General features: G+C 38.3%; 1 protein-coding gene across 2 annotated transcripts in view; it reads right to left on the reverse strand.

The window, feature by feature from the left end:
* The window catches only part of RAB27A (RAB27A, member RAS oncogene family), a 29,960-nt gene extending 13,662 nt beyond the window's left edge, over nt 1-16,298 (reverse strand). Inside the window, exon 1 of one of the 2 annotated variants that reach the window (XM_018069768.2) lies at nt 16,183-16,298. The gene's annotated coding sequence lies outside the window, so the exon portion shown is untranslated. Of the gene's footprint in view, nt 1-6,324; nt 6,615-16,182 lie in introns of those variants that run through there. The other variant, XM_008927135.3, reaches the window with a different exon arrangement.

Here is a 16,298-nt window from a genome sequence, read left to right on the forward strand (position 1 = left end):
CTGTAGATAAATAAAGAGTTGCAATGGTACGTGATGGAAGCAGTTGAACTCTCTCGGAGGACCTGTACCCCTCCTGGGAACAAGAGCTTTTGCCTCATGAGTTACCTCTTTGCACTCTCATCAGAAGCTGCTTTCAAGTCAGAGCAGTGAAGTAAACATCTGTATAATGCAAATAAATTCCAGAATACACTGGGCAAAATAAAGCAAGAATTTTTAAATTTGTTTTAAACAGTTCCATACTACTTGCTCCATCTCAACTATTCAATTCTTTCTCTAATGAATACATTAAGCCACAATGGCTTACAAGTTAACATGCTATGCTTTTCCACTGACTTAAAAACAGGAAATTCAGAGTGATGCCCAGCATCCTTCCTTAATGTGACAATTCTGACCACTTTGGGACCCACCTCCCTGCTTACTCACAGCCTAACCTTAACATTTGTAACATATCACTGCACCTGCACCTGCTCTTGACAGGTAGCAAGGAATTATGAATGACAGTCCTACACTGATTTACAGTTTCCAACTCTTTGAGACAAAACAGGAGCCATGAGGATTTCACCCACAAAGCTGGAGAGAAATATCCAGGAGTTTGACCACCTACTCATTCAGCAACACTTTCAACTCCAGAAGGGTCAGAAAAAAGAGTAAACTTCTATTTCTGCCCTCAGAAATAGCCACTGAAGAATAAAGGGGAAGATAATATGGATTACATAGTATTGAGTCTTTCTTTTAAGGAATGATTTAGTTTTCCAGGAGGTAAAAACCTCCAGCAGACAGCTAGACTAAATGAACACATGAAAAAGCAGAATAAGAGGAATAAAAAGAAAAAGGTTAAAAATCTAAAAACTGAAAAAGGAAGCAGTTTCATATGTGCAGGTAGAATATGAATGAAGCAGCATCTCAAGGTAAACGTGCAGATACTCCTGTTGCAGTAGGTTGCAACATCTATTTCTCAGGCCAGCTTCTTCATTTAAGCCCATTAAAGCACACACTGTAAATAGCCAGAAGAAAATATTTAAGAAAAATAACATATATATTTCTCCTTCAGAACAGGGAAGTTCTCAGTTACCTTCCACCTCATCTCATAGACCAGATACCTGGAACACAAAAAATAATTCTTCAAGAGGTCACACTGACAAAGCTTACGAAGGGTACAAGACACAAGCTACATTAGAGGGACATAATCTGGCAAAAATAAGTTATCATGATTAGGTCAATTAAAAGTCAGTGGAGGAGGTCAGGCAACAGACAACCTGAAGATACCTCCTAGTGACTGTTAGGAAGTGAAGCCCACACGACGATACAAATGGGGCTATAAAACTGCATCATTCATCTAATGTGACGTGGGTGAGCTGACAAAGGGGTGAGTCAGGAAAGAATTTCAGTGCAGAATTTAATCCACCTTTTCATCCTTCGGATTGGGAAATATCGGCTTCTTTTGTTTTTCATAGGAGGTAAACTCTGTTCCTTGCTAACCCTGGTTTTTGATTGGAAGATGCAACAAAACTTACTCTTTTTTTTGGCAGCTGCTATCACTCTTTAGCATTATTGCTTTTCTGGAATATTGTGGTCTTTCCTAACTATAATTTCTTACATTTTGTTTTTGCTATTTATTTCTCAGCAAGTTAAGTGTTTTCTCATTACTTAGATGACCAAAGATTTTTAGGTCCCTCAGAAGTTATTCTGAAAACAGCTGACCACAAGGCCTTTTAGAGAAGGACTGATGTGTCAGATCACACTTCCAACAACCAGTGAAAACATCCTGTTCCCCAGAAAACTTACTGATCATCAAAAGTTACTGACTGAACAACTAACCCATATCCATTTCTAATGAGTGGAAAAAGTCTATAGTCTATAGATATCAGGCATGACTTTAGGAATAATAAAAAGTTATTTGTGCAAATATTTAATCAGAGGGGTTTCTTAAATGGATCTAGCCAAAAGGACAAAATAAGTTTGTAGTTATCTTTGGGAAAGAAAGGGATACTGTCAGTTAAGAAAAACCCTGTCCAGCAACTGGAAAAGGTTATTCCTTCTACTCTGTAATTTCCAATCCAGTGTCACAGGAGAGTCAGAGATGCTAAGCAGGGAAGTGGTACACATGGACAGAGAGGGAAGGATGTATCCTATCCAGATGGATAAAACTGAGGGTCACAGCTAGCATTCACTTCTCCCAAACTTTTAAAAACCACCTTGCAGGTGCCAAGCTCACTGGGCCTACCCCACATCATGCTGCCGTGTGGGGACAGTCAGAGCACTGCAGGCTGGCAACATGACACTTCAAAGAATTTGAGAGATGGGTGTCAGTTGTGAATAATCTGCCCCTAAGAGGTCTCAAAAAGAAACTGAGCCTTTGATTTCAGAGTCTGTAATAGCTACAGTCTGAGAGAGAGATTTTCAGCCAGTACTGGGCAGGATTTTTTAGTAAACATGTCTGGAAATCATAAGCATATGTGACACTTCCATGTTTCATAAATGCTATGGAAAGGTTAGAAATAACTTGCTGACAATACTCTGGGCATAACTGAACTTGTCCATTACATAATAAAACACCACTTCTGCCTGAAATAGGCGGTATTTAATAGGCCACAACCTGTTCTATTCAGGAAGTTACTGATGTGTGACAGCAAAACAGAAATCTTCACAGAAATCTTCATCTGTGACAGCAAGACAGCCATTTCGAGTATGCCTGTGGCTCAGAAGTGTCACTTGAACTCTTCCAACGAAGCAAAGCCAAAACTACAGGTTTTGGGTGGGTTTTTTTCAAGAATTGAAAACCAACCCTCTACTTTCACCAAATCTTCACTTGAACAGCTCCAGAACTGCAGTAGGTATTAACACTGCCCAAGCTTTCTACTGAGGTCCTGCAGTTTGCCAAAATACCCAGACAGTGCTTTGGCAAAAGGTTTGCTTCAATTCATTTCCTAGCACAGTTTCTTTTCTAGAGCCTCAGGGAGGGCATAATTCAAAAGAAGCACCGATTAAGCAGGCTGAACTGCACAACACAAAGCTTCCATTCAAAAAAGGCTGCTGTTTTTCAACCTGAGTTGCCAACACTATTTATCTCACTGCTCTGATCAGAATCCCATATTAAAGCATGAATAATAGCTAAATCCTGATATACAGCAAAGACTGCTCAGATAAACAGCACAGCAAACTAGAATTTCTTATACTCATTCTTGTCATGTATGAGCCCTACAAGGAAAGCAAAAAGCAGCACAAAGTGTAATGCCACAGTTTGCCCATACTATTCCTTTTAGTTATTTCCAGGTGCAGGGAGGGCCCCAAGATGGCTGTAGAGTAACAGCCCTGCTGTAACCTGGCAGCTGTTGCCAGCTTTTCCTGCTGTAGATGCCTTCCTAAATTCTTTCATAACATTTCCTGCAGACATAGCATAGTTTCACTTTAACTGACCTGCAAGTAACAGGCAATTTCCTACCTCTCCCCTCAGAAGTCTTCAATTAAAATTCAGAATGGTTCTGCTATAGCTAATAAATGGCTTAGCAGCAGCAGGATTACAGAACAACCACCTCTGTGACCCAAGTTCCAGAAAAAAATATATAAAGTTACGCAAAGAAAATAAATTGCCAGTCAGACTGCTCTAACTGATCCAAGCAGAGCACATTCCCTGTAGAAAACTGTGTCAAGGAAAGGCGTGTGTAGTTATCACACCACAGTGGATACAGACTCTGCTGTCTTGGCTTAACTCCAAATATAAACACTGAATACTTATGAAGAATCCAAAAATCTCATGCAAACTGGTAAACCAACTTCATATAACAGTTTGCAATTTTTTACATTCTACATTATGACTGAGAAAGGCATCAACCCTCTGAAATGAAGAATGGGACATAAAGGGTAAGCAGATATGAAAGAACCTATTCATCTATGTACAAGTCACAAGAAACAGGGAGTATGTAATGATATTGTCCCACAAGAGTTTCTATTTGAAGAGACTCAATAAAGTAGGTGCTGCTGTTTCATCTTCTATTAATAGACTAGGTTTGGCTTGCAGCATTTGGTTTGATTTTAAATCAATGCATCTGATTTACTATAGAAGGAACTAAGAATCCAGTAATGAGATTCCAGTAAAAGCAAATTAAGTATGAGAAAAAAGAAAATCTCAGTTTGCACTAGTCAGTACAGCTGCAGTGCCTATAGTGGAGCTATGATAACACACCCCAACCCACTCACTCACAGAGGATTCCCTCCTCACCAAGATCCCAGCTTGCTTCTGTTTATATCAACAGTTGTATCACAGTGTATCAAAACCGATTTTTTTTAAAGACATTTTATCCCTATCACATAGTTTTTAAACAAAATTCAGAAGCAGGAGCTATACTATTTCCTAGTTATGAAGTAAAACATTTTAGACCAAATAAAAGTTACTCCTTTTTCTCCTTCCCATTGTCTAAAGCTTATTTCTCTCATTGTACTAGGATACATCACAGATCTTTTTCTATTAACTGCTTTCAAGATTTTTTGAGTTCATTGTTTTAAGTTTTGTACAGTTTCAGAATTTTTGTGGGTTTGTCTTTTTTCTAAAGGCAAAAAAAATTACAATTTCTCTTTAATGCCATTGTTAGTGACACGTTGGAAGAACTCTAGCTGAAGTAGATTCCCAGTTTGTTTTTACCAGGCTCAATTTCTAAGGATATTTTAAGAGAGTGCTGTAAATAAAAGACATGCTGGAAATATGCAAATATACTGAAATCCCATTGCAGTATGGTGAGGGAAAGGGTGGTAGAATATTGTTTTGCTCTGTACAACAGTATCTCAACATTATCAATATTTAATTCTCAAGCAACTTAGGTTATTAGAAATCACTACCTAAATGTGCTAGAAATTAGTTTCTGTAACACACATTCAAAATGCACATGTAATGCAATAATTGAAAGCTTTATATAACAATAAATTACAATGAAGCAGCTATGACAACCAATCCGCCCAGCACAGCACAGAAAAAGCAAAAACACTAAGCCAAGCATCAATGTTCACAAAAATCCCTTTTCCCAGTTATTTTATATAATCTTTTCATATGTTGGGGATGACTATAAAGAAACAGCAGCAACACATATCTATTTAACTACATTTATGAATTTCTCACTTCTTTTCCATAGACAAAAGTCAACCGGGGATGATCAGGACTAGAAAACTCATCTTAAGATAATCTATGGTAGACATCAATTAAAACCCTGGCAAAGCCTTGTGACCTTCCCACAGAAGTTTCTGTTCTCTGAACAACTCCTTCTTGGTTATTTACAGTCTACAAAGACTGGAATTTTTGGTCCATGATTAGAAAAATGCTGGCAAACACATGAGCCAGAAAGGATGCCTGATTACAAATTCATGCTTGGGGTGACAAGGAATGACTTAGTCAGATGGGTATGTACATTTTGAGTTTCTTCCAGAGGAGATACAAAACACAGTAATAACATCCCACCCTCATACTGTTTTTACCATAATTAATTTTAAGATTCAATTCATTACTATATGATTGAACATGGAATGTGAACTAGATGAGCTCTCATGGTTCCTTGCTGTTCAATTTCTTTTGCTAATTAAAAATAACAGACTGTGCAACACACCACTTTTATTCCTTTTATCATCCATTTAGTATACATGAGAACAAACATGTTGGTGCACAACCCAGTTAAAAAAAAACCACGATTGTAAAGGACTGTTTTATTGAGTATAATTTATCTTTAAATGCTGATGGGAACACAGCAAGAAATAGAGCGGGAAAAAAATTCAAGAACTACAACATTGAAAAATATTGCATTACTTTGTTCAGTATTATGATTGTTACTTGCACAGCACACTTTACTATCAGAGGTCTAATTCCACCTTCTAACTGCAGAACAAGTTTGACTTAACACAGAACAAAATGTAGGCTGATGACTTGGGACCAGAATGGGCACCTTATGGCTACTCAATCTAGATACTGGTCACTGCAGTCATTTAATTTCATTAATAAACTTACCCTGGTTTGTCTTTAAATTTGATTGATTTTTTTGTGAAAAGCAATTACTAAATCCATACCAAAAAAAGCTGCAGTTTTGTCATTTAAAGCCAAAGCCTATGTATTCCATAAGCCAGTGTCCTCCCCAGCCGTAAGTTTACTTTTCCCCCTAGAACATGATGATGCAGCAATGCTGAACTGTCTCTCAAAATCAAAGTAGTCCAGGCAGTTTGTTAAAGTACAGTGACATTGTTTCAAAGATCTTAATGGAAGAATAGCTGGCACACAACAGTCAGCTCAAGGAAAACAATGCAATAAGTCTTATGAAAACGAATAAAAAAGAGGAAGTGTTTACATACCTACACTTAACAGCTGTGAATAGATCTGTAGTTTTCCAAGGGTGTTTCAGTGACAAGTTTCCTGACACAGCTCAGATGTCTCGAATACCATAGTCATGCAAAAAGAGCCATTTCTCATCTACAGGTAGTATCAGCAGAGAAAGAAAACAAAACCAAAACAGCGTAGTTCAGATGAGTAGCTCTAACATTTGCAGGGATGTAGGAAGCTGCCAGCCCCACACAAGCACCCTCCCCACCTAATTACATTCAGCTGCTTGTCATGTGGTCTTGCTGACCGATCAAGTGATCTCTTTTCCTCCTTTTAAAACCAAGCAATGTAGCTAACTAGATCTCCCTAAACCAGGTAATACACATTGAACTTCTGCACAAACTACTGACCTTCCTCTTTCTTGTTGTAAGGAGAGGAAGTTGCAGTGTGTAATTGCAACTTTTTCTAAGTTTTCTATAAAAAAAATAAAGTAAAATACAGCAAACGCAGTAGTCTACTATAATGAAACACAGTGAACACTGAAAGTTCCCCAAACTGGTTTTTTATCAGCCTGGTTTTATTTTACACCTTTACAGATAGCAGGAAAACTAGCGATAACAAAATTGGCATGGGCACCAGAGTGAGACCATGTGAGAGGGAGCTGGAAGGATTTGAGAGGGCAGTGGCAGCAGGACTACAGGGCTTTGTAGGCCTCCATGTCCAGTCCTTTCTGCTGAACCACTTTGGATGGCAACAAGTTCCAACTGAAGACCAGAGCGATGATGTTGCCAGAAACTTTCTGGACCGTTGCAGCTAAACAGGCAAGCTCCTGTCCCTGCACAGTCCTAAGAGACACATGCAGAAGTTTTAAACATTTAAATAACTTTAAGAAAATAAAGTTACTGTTTTACATGTAAACCAATTCTTTCTCAACAGCAAGTCTGTTAACACAGGCCCCCAACAGGCAGGACTCACACATCTGGCCCCTTTACAACACTGGGGTCTGCACCAAAGCACTCGCTGGATGGGGGGCCCTGTGCTGGGTCCAAGGGATGAGAGAGGACCTGCACAGCCACCTGCAGTCACCACAAGGCCTCAACCCCCTCACAGACACCCTGGACACTACAGGCACTCACAGCAGAGGACTGAAAAGTGCAAATAAAGCGAGTTTTGCACTCACCATGTAAGATTTAGCAGACAGATGAGTCACCTTGCACAGCCCTTTCTCGTCTCAGTTTCTTTTCTCATGGTGCTTCAAGAGCAGCAAAGTAAGGAAATCAGGAAGGTTTCTAAGACTACTCTCCAGTCTTATAATTTAAGAAGTGCCACAGACAGCCTGCTACATTTAACATATCCTTAATGCATTCATCTACCAGTAACAAAGACAACTCCACAAGCTCCTTCATTCACTTGTTTCAATGCTCAACTATCTCGCCTCCTTTCATGTGAATCAAAGCAATTTTTTCTTGTCTTTTCCCTGGTGAACATCTCAGTTCTGTCACACAGAGCTGGGACACTTTTTCATGCCCTGCCTTAGTATTTTTCCAGAATTCACTAAAATCGATTTCTTTGACATTTAGTTACAGGTTGTAATTTTAAAAAGTCTAACCATCCTCGGCTCAATTCAATCTCCTATAAATTTCACCAGTTTTAGAAGAACATAGAAGTGCCTTTTCTTGCTTCCACATGCAGTAAGAAAAAAAAAAATTGTGTTCAATTTTCAGCAACGTACATATTTTTAAGCTTTAACTGCTTCCCTGATCAATACCAGCACATTTGCTTAACTGTGAAGAAATATTCAGACCACAAGCACCCTAGAATTTCTGCTAACTGCTCCAGAGTGCAGAAGGAGGAACAGGATAAGAAGTGTTGACAGACAAAGCAATAACTCTTCTGCCATGTTGCAAACAGCCCTGGGGGGTGACTACATATACTGTCTGTCTGGAAGTCTCAACCAGCAATGTAAATGCAGTTCAAACTCTTCCCCATGGAAAGATTTTTGCCATCTTTAATGGGAAAGCAGTTTATAAATCATAATTCATATAGTTCATAATCCCCAGATTTCAGATTTTTAAGGATGAAATGAGGCTGTTCAACTTTCCTCTTACCAACTTGGTGTAAAGAATATCAACTAATTTTCCCTTTCCCCTTCCAAGCAAGGGTTTTTTCCAAAACAGTAAGACTATGTTAGAAAGGTACAGCTGAAAGAAATCTTCTCTTTTGAGGGTGAAGTTACATTGATTTGAAACTACAGAGTTACTACCAAAACACAGGGCCTCAGTTTATAACCTGGGAGGACATCAGTGCTGGGTTACATATAGTCTCTGTTTTCAAACTAACACCTTTGCAGCTTCTCAGCAAATGCTGCAGGAGCAGCTGAGACAACCCTGCAGTGGTGGCAGGAAGCACACCCAAACCTACAGCAGCTGGAACAGGAACCACTGCAGCCAGCCCAAGGTGAGCCTTCCTCTCACTGCTCCCCGAACCTTAGGGGGGTTAGAAGACCTTGGACATCCTCTTCATTTATGCTAGGGATCAAAATTACACCAGTAAAGTCCTGAAACTGTGAAATGTATTTTGAAGCCACAGCTCTACAAAGGAACAGCCACCTATTTAGTTATTAAATCTTCCCAACGGTTTAACAAACAAGTTTTATGAACAGCTTGTATGAACAAGGTGATCTGAGTGCATGGAATTTATGGTCTACTTGTAAAAATTTTCTATGCTATACAAGCCTAGGAATTTAGGAGGAAATCTGAGCAGTTAAACACAAGGAACAGTGTGGAGTATTCTTTGTTACAAGCATCAGAATATTTGCCTTCATACATTCCATGCTCTTGAGAAAAACTGCAGGTGTCCAAACTATCCTGTAGCAGGTGTTTCCTCTAGAAAATGCTGGATTGTTACCTGTCTGCAGAAATTAAGAGATCTGCCACTGGAGAAAGAAATAGGGGCAGAATTGGATCTATTAATAGCCCATTTCAAATAACACTACAGAACACATCTCTGTTTTCAAAGCCAAAAGCTGTGCCTAACATCAATGCCAAGTGCCTCTGCTCTCCCCACTCCCCAGTTACCCAACTCTGGTGGAGGTCTCCTCTTCAGCACTCTGACCAGGTAATGGTTTTTTCCAACACGCACTAAAAACTCACCATGCTTTTACCAACATCCATAGTTTTCACATGTGCATTCTTTAGATGAGCTGCAAGTCTATGGAATGAAAACCAATCAAAAGGCAGCAAAGGGTAATTTTATTTGTTGGCCTCCACAAATCTGATCTGTGCCACAAAACTCTATTGGCAATCAAAGAGGAAACTTTAAAAATGTAAGAGGGGGGAAAAACAGCCACTGGGACACATATGACAGCAAACTTCAAGAACAGCCAGAGCACAGAAAAATACCCCACAAAATACAAAAAGAAGCAATGAGAAAAAAGTAAATAGGAAAAATATGAATGTATTAATTGGTACAGGCAGACTCCTACAACTGTAAAACAGAATTATAGTTGTTTCCTTGAAGTTTGCTACATAGTGCTACAGGAGTCTATAAATATAGTAACAAGTCCATACCTCAAGACCTGAAGAACTGAAAAGATCCTAAAGGAGGAGACAAAATTCTTTATATGGAATTTTTCTCATTCTTTCCCCTCACCAATATCCTTCCAGGAAAAAAAAAGAACAAAAAGACAACCCACACTCAGAAGATCAACTTTCACACCAGAATTGTAATAGCTGATCTTTGCTAGAACCAAATCATGAAATATCCCTTCAGTGATTAAAATGAAAGGTCAGACAGGCCTTTCTGCTACCCAAAAGGCACATCTGCTAAATATTCAGAAATACTATAAATTAAAGTAAAGCTTCCACATTTTGTTCTTTCAGTGATAAGCCAATCTAGGCAATTTCTAGTAATGGTGACAGAGCTTTCTTTTAGCATTTCAAGAGATAAAGCACTGGTCCATAAGATGCTAAAACACCAATAAATGGTGAAAGAAAATTTAAAATGTGCATGAACAAACATGATTATTCATTCTGACTGAAATGAACAAATTTGATCCTTTTGCATGTAGGAAATAATATCTTGGCAACATTCACACTATTCAAATTACATAATCTGTACTCAAAAGAGGAGTATTTAACCTAAAGATGGATGAATTACTAGACATGCTACAGCTCCTCTGTGAGATTCATGTCAGTTCACATTTTGTAAGATTTGTGAAGTGGGTGCCTGACTGCATGAAGAGAACACCTAGAACAGCACTGCCTCTTGTTTGGGTAAGAAACTGTAAAAACATGCTAATAATCTGATGTCTCTATCTTCACTCTGAAGAGCTACAGATCTCATTTTAGATCAGTGATCTTTATCTACTTAAAAGGGTTGATGACTAAGTGTATTTTTTTAATTAGAAAACATAGAAGCTTTACAGGAAGCTGGTCTACCAATTTAAAGGAACGAGTGCACTACAGCTTCCTTAGAAATGATTTTCACTGCTTTACACTCCTGTAATAAATATAGTTTTGAAAGTTTCTTTCATATTTTTATTCATGCTTAAGCCTAACTGATATGTGTTTTTTCTTGGCATTATCTGATCCAACATGTCACTGCCAAGTGAAAGACTGCTTTTTAAAACTCATCTCAGCAGAGCTGGGTTTTCTTTCCAGTACAAGAAGACCCTGTTCACATCTTTTGTAAATCTACTTATTAAGGCAAGTGGTCCTTCCTTCTCCTCATAAGTTGACAACAGTGGTTTTTTACCACTACAAATTTGGAGGAGGAAAAATGGAAAGGCTTGTTATGTGCACTGTGTGACAGACAGAGAAGTCTGCTGCTTCTGACCTACAGCAAAGTATTGCTTTTCTGTATTACTGTTTGATCTTCCATGCAATGAAGCACATGAAACTTAACTAAACACCTGTGATACATATTTTTCTCTACCATTTCTTAAATCATGAGCATCATCAACATTAGATCTCTTTCATTTTCCCATTTATATAGTGCCTCCCTAGGTGAACTAACCTGACTGGTTGATCTGCCTTCCTTCAGGGTGTGCAGGAGGAATGGGTGGGCTTGTAGATGTGGTGATTCTGGAGTACACTACCAAAGTAGGTCTTTGAGTCCCACTGGCCCTGTTCCTGTCCCTGTGTGATTCCCAATTACTAAAAATGCTACTGCTCCCATTCTTCAAGATCCCTCAGGACGCTAGTCTGGAGAAAAATTCCCTAAGGCTCAACACACCACACTGGAGATTATGAATGCAATAAGGACTTCTTGGAGCAAAGCTCCAAATTTGCAATGCAAAAACCAAAGCTGAAATGAGGACATGCCTCTTAGCCTGGTTTCTGAAGGAAACAAAGCTTATTACAGAGGGGCAGAGACATTGAATTTCTGTTATTTCTGCCTTCTCCCCAACATTTGAATCTGCTGATCACTTAATGCTCCTTTACAGAGGGGAAGAAGCCACAAAGATATGTACTTCCTACACATGTTGTGAAAAATTGGCAGCTGAATAAAGGAAAGAGTCAGATGTCTGCCTCTCCTGAAACCTGGCACTACAGCTTTCCAGTTCTGGAAGGGGCACCCACCAGCTGGCCAAGTTGTACGTGCTGCAGCACATACTGGGACAGCCATTCAATTTTACATTTACTTTCAAGTTGGATTTAAAGACATTTCCTATTTAAAAGCAAATGAAATTTAAGCACATCTATTACTAAGAGTGAATAGAATAAAAAGTAGTTGAGTTTTACTGTATTACCAGTTCAAATCTGGGGGGGTTGATCTTGTGTTTTAAAACCTACTAAAAAGCATGATTCTACTTTTACAGCCAGTTCTTTTCACAAGCCTTCCAAAGCCTGCTCTGCAGCCCCTACTGACACACAGCAGGATCTCAGGCCCTGTCCTGGGCATTGGGGGCTATATCCAAACTGACAGTTCTAGAAAACTATCAAATAAAGATTTATAGTCACCTCTTCTAGTTCATAGATAAAGAACATAAAAAAATACTACTTTAACAGCTCCAATTTAGGGCTAAATTTATCCAAACTAAAATTATGAGAATGTTGCTATCAAATTCAGAAGAAATACAATTAAATCAGACAGTACTATCTTCAAACTTGTTTGACACCATCTCTGTACAGAGATGTCTATCCTGACACCATTCCAGTGCAAGAAAAAATATGGAAAAATTAAGTATAGTCAGATAGTTCATGCCCCAACAGAAAAGACCTGTCAAGTTGAATCACTGTTAGAGGAGAAAGTCAGTGGAGCATGTACACAGGATCTGAAAGTGCTGGATGAGAAACACTTTGCTGGAAATGGATGATACCAGCAGGGCTAGAACATAACCTCATACCTGTATGTTGGGTCATATTCAGCCATGCATAAAGTTTGGTTTGGAACAAAACAACCGGGAGGAGAAGAATTCTGATTAACCTTTGCAATCAAAAAAAAAAAAACAAACCACCACAAAAAGACCCCAATTATCCTACTTTTTGCTATAATCCACATTCTAAATGTTAGCTAGGCTTCAAAGCAGACTTGGAAAGCACCAACCATTGGCAATTAACAGCAATTCATCCCATGCAAACCTCTCACAAAACAGTTTCACAGCACGAGCAAATCCTAAAATTACTAGCTTTGAGTGATATCCTGAAATTTTCAAAATCCACCACACTCTGTGACAGTCATGCAATTACCAGCAGGGATTATACCAGCAAGACTGGCAGAAACACACTAGAAAAACAGAAACCTTGCATTTTTTAATCATAAAAAGGAATCAGCTTTTCTTTTCCTCCTCCCCAACATACATGCATTATTAGTCTTTATCACTAAGAGCAGCCTTCAGTCTAGTCCAAATATTCCCGTTCTCCAAGGATGTTACTGGAAAGAATTGTTTTCTTCCTTTCAGTCCACAGAGCAACTGTTTTCCTTACAGCTCTTTGAATGATAAGAGACCAAATGAACTATCCCACAGTTATGAAAATAATGAGCTAGGCCTTCAGAGTGAGACTGGGTTGACTTTGGAGAGCACATGCTGTTCCCTTTCATGGCTGTACAGCAGCTCCTGGGACAGCACTGCCACTTTGAAGTGTTTAATTAGAAATGGAAGGATGCCTTTAAAGCAACAATACTTCTCACAAGAGAACCTTCATCACCTTCTAACGACACATGCTTAATAAAAGTACTGTAAAAACAGTGTATCAATGGTTTTCAGCTTTGTCTTGCATTCTGCTCTTTCTAATTCAAACCAGAAAGGGCCTTACCTACCCTTTCCAACAAAATAAGCTGGTCTAATAAAAGACATTACTTCCACCCATGGAGCTCATTTTACCTGAAACTAAGTATTACTCAAGATTTAGAGGTTTTATCTGTTTTGCTATTTATTCCTTTACCCTGTCATCACCTTTTAAACTGACAGCTGTACACAGCTGTAAAACTGCAATGACAAACTCCAACGTTAGTCTGGAATCAGCTACTTGGTCTTTATAGCAGTGTCCTTAAACCCATCCAGTGTTTATTTGCATATAAAATATTTCAGCTATGTATACTCCTTACAGTCTTTAGGTTCACATATTGCCTTTACACAAAGAATTACTGCAGAAGTGTAGCGTTGTTTTTAAAATACTATTTGCAAGTGCCCATAAATTTGGCTTTTAATTTAAAAACACTGATCACATATATACCAACTTCTCTTGTCCACTGCAAACCACAGCTTTCTAAAAAAGCTGTATTCCTCCTGCTAAGTTTGCATCTTCATTGCTGCTTCCTGCCCCTTTGCTGCCTTAGTAACAGTCTTCACATTGTCTTCCAGAAGTGCCTTTTTCTAACATGCTTTATTTTTACCCATTTCACAGCAGTAAATGTATCAGACAGAAAGAAAGGGAACAGCTATGGGAAATGGGTTTGGAAACCCGGGAAATAGCAATGCATTGGTTTACACTTTGATATTATCTTCAGAGTCATAAAAGCAAGGCCTTTTTTTCCTGTAGTAGTTTAAAATACTGAAGAACTTGTTAGGTGAGCTCCAAAGTGCTGGCCAGTCTGTGAAAAGGATTCCACCACCTGGTACTATGCAAAACTGTCACATTTACCAGAGCATTTTCAACCCCTTGAAGCCACATCAACATCACAGGAAAAAATTATGCAGCTTATATGTCATATTTTAATCTATATGCCATAACTTAATCTTCAAAGCTTATTAGATTGGAAAATAAATCACAAGCACTGAGACTACTTATTACAACAATCAAAAGTAAATTCTGCTGTATTATGTATGATAACTAAACAATATAAGGACGTTCCAGGAAAGAAAGTCAAGTCTAGGACTATGGTTTTACCTCCACTGAAGATAAAAGGGTAAGATCTCAGCTGATTTAACGTAATTCAAGTTAGTCCTGCCTTCTGACAGGGATGCAGTTCTGATTAAGAGGAGGAACAAAAGAAACGAGGAAAAGAAATCTCATAACCAGATGCTATTCCCAGAGAAAACTGGTTGGGAATATATTTGTATAAATAGAAAAAAAATGTGTTTCTGCTATAAAAAGCTGCCTTTTAGGTAAGGATTTCTCAAACCATGCTGTACTGAAACAACGTTTTAGCCATGTTTGGTGCCAATGCTGTAAACATGATTGTATCTGCAGCATCAGTGGTATCTGCAAGGCAAGAGGAGCGAAAGGAACTTCCTGAGCACTGCACATGCCCAGCCCAGCACATGGTTTGCTATAAGTATCTAAGTAACCCTCTGCAGGGCCAGATCATGCATGCAGAGGAGTACAATAATGCAGTTTTAATAGAGAAGGGAACATTTGATGATTAACTATTTAAATCATGCATTTAATACATTTTAAATGCAACTTAATTATTGGCTGAGACATCAGCAGGGGAAAAAGAGTTGTCATTCTTTATAGTCCATATCTATTGCCAATTTTGTCTGTTTTTAAATTAAATTCTAACTACCTCTCTGTTGACTATGACCAACTGCTTTTAGTAATGGTGTTGATCTGCACCAGCACAGCAGATACCTGGCAATAACAGAATAACCAAGAATTCAAAGGCACACAAGGATTACTGCTTTTAATACTTGTTTCTGTAAAAGCCAAAAGCTACTTAAAAATTCTTTTATCTCAACTTATCTTCTTTTTGAAAGAAAAGGAAATGTGTAGCCAAGTGATAAAATAATGTGTTCCCATGTTTAATGATAGTAGGAAAACAAACTTACAGTCTGGTTTTAGATATCTGCGTGCTGATGAGAAATTTAATTAACTGTAAAAATAAAACAGTGTAAGTTGTAGCACACCCCCTCTCCCAAACTCCTTTGTGCAACAGATTAAGTAGATGTAAAATTAGAACCCTGAACAAGAAACACAGGAACATGCTGTTCTTTTATGCATCATTTTAACCATGCTTTTGAGACATCCATTTAGCATCACAAATACTACTCCTATATTTACATATCAACATTTGAAATGCATATTGTACTATATGCTTTTCCCTGGCTGGGAAATTCTTGGAACAGTCACAGAAGTAAAGTCGATGAAGAGAAAGAAGGGCTGAGAGGAGATGTCTACCTAAGATTAAATTTCCAAGAAAAGGCAGCAAGAATAAATGTTGTAGAGTTTTGATAAAAATTTTAAGTATAGAAAAACATCACCTTGCCAGTAACACCTAGCAGAACTCCTAACTCAAAACATGCCCATATGTTTTCCTGATGAAAAACTCATAAGCACTAACCATTAGGGAAAGTGTTTGAGGACCAGAAAGCTCAAAATATTCCTGATGCATTTCCAAGAAGTGATAAAAATTGAGTGGTTTTGACAGTTCTAGGCATGTCCTTTATATTTTGCTACCACCATAAAAAAATACCTCTTATATATTAGTGTACTCTAGTTACTTACAGAGCTAGAAAAAACAATATGCTTTTCTGATGGACTTAGTTTTCTTTAGATCCAAGATCATCAAAGCCTTAGTTTAGCCCAAGCATTGCAAATCAGGCTGAGGAGACCTTCTGGAC

The sequence above is a fragment of the Manacus vitellinus genome, unplaced genomic scaffold, assembly GCF_001715985.3.
Source record: "Manacus vitellinus isolate BGI_N305 unplaced genomic scaffold, ASM171598v3 scaffold_16_pilon, whole genome shotgun sequence".
NCBI classification, from domain to species: domain Eukaryota; kingdom Metazoa; phylum Chordata; class Aves; order Passeriformes; family Pipridae; genus Manacus; species Manacus vitellinus.